The sequence below is a fragment of the Glycine max genome, chromosome 4 (genome assembly GCF_000004515.6).
Source record: "Glycine max cultivar Williams 82 chromosome 4, Glycine_max_v4.0, whole genome shotgun sequence".
Lineage (NCBI taxonomy): Eukaryota > Viridiplantae > Streptophyta > Magnoliopsida > Fabales > Fabaceae > Glycine > Glycine max.
The window spans coordinates 39,377,547-39,380,573 of record NC_016091.4 but is presented as its reverse complement, the minus strand read 5'-3'; the positions used below and the strand labels follow the sequence as shown (position 1 = coordinate 39,380,573).

Here is a 3,027-nt window from a genome sequence, read left to right as displayed (position 1 = left end):
AAGACTGGACTAATACATTTGTTGCCTAAGTTTCATGGTCTTGCAGGTGAAGATCCTCATAAGCATCTTAAGGGGTTCCATATTGTTTGTTCCACAATGAAGCCCCCTGATGTCCAAGAAGATCATATCTTTCTAAAGGCTTTTCCTCATTCTCTGGAGGGAGTGGCAAAAGATTGGCTATACTACCTTGCTCCCAGGTCCATTTTCAGTTGGGATGACCTTAAGAAGGTGTTCTTGGAGAAATTCTTCCCTGCATCTAGGACCACTACCATCAGAAAAAACATTTTAGGCATTAGGCAACTTAGTGGAGAAAGCTTGTATGAGTACTGGGAAAGATTCAAGAAATTGTGTGCAAGCTGTCCTCACCACCAGATTTCTGAGCAACTCCTTCTTCAATATTTCAATGAGGGACTTAGCAACATGGAGAGGAGTATGATTGATGCTTTCAATGGTGGAGCTCTTGGTGATATGACCCCTATTAAGGCTAGGAATTTGATTGAGAAAATGGCTTCCAACTCCCAACAATTCAGTGCAAGAAATGATGCTATTGTTCTTAGAGGAGTGCATGAATTGGCCACAGATTCATCTTCATCTACTGAAAATAAAAAGCTTGAAGGAAAACTTGATGCCTTGGTCAACCTAGTAACTCAGCTTGCCATGAATCAGAAATCTACACCTGCTGCAAGAGTCTGTGGTCTATGTTCTTCTGCAGATCACCATACAGATTTCTGTCCTTCTTTGCAGCAATCTGGAGTCAATGAGCAACCTGAAGCTTATGCTGCAAACATTTATAATAGACCCCCTCAGCAGCAAAACCAACAACAGCAGAATAATTATGATCTTTCAAGCAACAGATACAATCCAGGTTGGAGAAATCATCCAAATCTGAGATGGGCAAGTCCTCCACAACAACAACAGCCTGTCCCTCATTTCCAGAATGTTGCTGGTCCAAGCAAGCCATATGTTCCTCCTCCAATACAGCAGCAACAGTCACAACAAAGACAACAAGCAACTGAGGCTCCTCCTCAACCTTTCCTAGAAGAGTTAGTGAGGCAAATGACCATCCAGAATATGCAATTTCAGCAAGAGACAAGAGCTTCCATTCAGAGTCTGACAAATCAGATGGGGCAGATGGCTACTCAGTTGAACCAAGCTCAGTCCCAAAATTCTGACAAATTGCCTTCACAAACTGTGCAGAATCCGAAAAATGTGAGTGCCATCACCTTGAGGTCTGGCAACCAAATTCAAGTGCCTCCACCAGTAGCAGTACCTGCACTTGAACCTGTCAAGTTTCATTCTACACCTGAAAAAGAGGATGAGATAGTTGCACAAAAGAGAAAGCTGCCTAACATAAATTTTCATGCAGGTGGACCTTCTTCTAGTAATTCTGACTTACAACAGCCTCTTATCCCTCTTCCATTCCCACCTAGAGCAATTCCAAACAAAAAGAGGGAAGAAACGGAAAAGGAGATCTTGGAGACCTTCAGAAAAGTAGAGGTGAACATACCTCTGCTAGATGCCATCAAGCAGATTCCAAGATATGCCAAGTTTCTAAAGGAGCTGTGCACCCACAAAAGGAAGTTCAAGGGCAATGAAAGGATTAGCATGGGCAGAAACGTGTCAGCATTGATAGGTAAATTTGTTCCTCACATTCCTGAGAAATGTAAGGGCCCAGGTACTTTCTGTATACCTTGCATTATTGGGAACAATAAATTTGAGAATGCCATGCTAGATCTAGGAGCATCAGTTAGTGTCATGCCTCTGTCCATTTTCAATTCTTTATCTCTTGGACCCTTGCAATCTACAGATGTGGTGATTCATTTGGCAAATAGAAGTGTTGCTTACCCCGCAGGTTTTATAAAGGATGTGCTGGTTCGGGTTGGTGAACTTATTTTTCTAGTTGATTTTTATGTTCTTAATATGGAAGAGGGATTTTCCCATGGTTCAGTTCCAATTATTTTAGGTAGGCCATTTATGAAAACAACCCGAACCAAGATAGATGTTTATGCTGACACATTCTTTATGAAATTTGGTGATATTGTTGTTCATTTTAATGTTCCTGATGCCATGAAACATCCATTTGAGGATCATTCTATTTTTCGTGCTGAGATAATTGATCAGATTGTTGATGATTATATGTTTGATTTTGATTATGCTCTTCATGGTAGGAAACATCCATTTTTGTCTTATATGCATACTTGTCATTCCTTATGTATTGAATCTGAATCTGAGTTTGAATTTGATCCTGTATCTGATTTTTATGCTAAGAATAAATCTGAATTTGAGTCAGGTTCTGATTTTCTGGGTGTTGTACCTCTTGATGTTGATTTTCTAGAGTCAGAATGCATTAACCATGTGTCATACCCTAATTTCGTCCGGGGACCATTGTTTGGTGGCATGCAACTTTCATTTGATCACTTCGAGGAGCTTGACACCCATCGTTAGGCAACTCGTGAAGTTCCATGACATGCCGGAAATCAAAAGAAAGCATTGATGCACAATCCATGAAGTTCCGTGACATGCCGGAAATCAAAAGAAAGCATCGTTGCACAATTCGTGAGGTTTCGTAACATTCCGGAAGTCAAAAAAGGGATGATTATGTAATCCGCAAGGTTCCGCAACATTACGGAAAGAAAGCAAGTATCGTTATGAAATTCGTAAGTTTCCGTAACTTTACGGAAAAAGAATCACCAAAAGAGGCAGGGGTGTATTTAGTAAAAATGGGGATGCAAATAGCAACCAGGCCCACTTGGGCCTTCCAGGATGTTCCTCCAGAAGGCGGTTGCTTTTGGAGGAAGCAACCTAGCTCGCCTGGGCGAGCTGGGTGGCAAGCTCCTCCCTTATTTTCCTATAAATAAGGGGAGGAGTGAAGGAGGAAAAGGTGAGCCCTCCTGGTAATTCGAGATCACTTGAAATTAGTGAAAAAAATTGTTTCCGTGAAGAAAATCCAAGCCGAGGCGCTTCCGTAACGTTTCCGTGGGTGATTTCGCAAAGATTTTCAACCGTTCTTCGACGTTCTTCGTTCGT

The 3,027-nt window shown here is 41.5% G+C and overlaps 1 non-coding gene across 1 annotated transcript; it reads right to left on the bottom strand.

The window, feature by feature from the left end:
• Window positions 1–267: 267 nt before the first annotated feature.
• On the bottom strand, window positions 268–374 carry LOC113001524 (small nucleolar RNA R71). The gene has a single exon (XR_003266919.1). It is a non-coding gene; the product is annotated as a small nucleolar RNA R71 (small nucleolar RNA).
• Window positions 375–3,027: the final 2,653 nt, after the last annotated feature.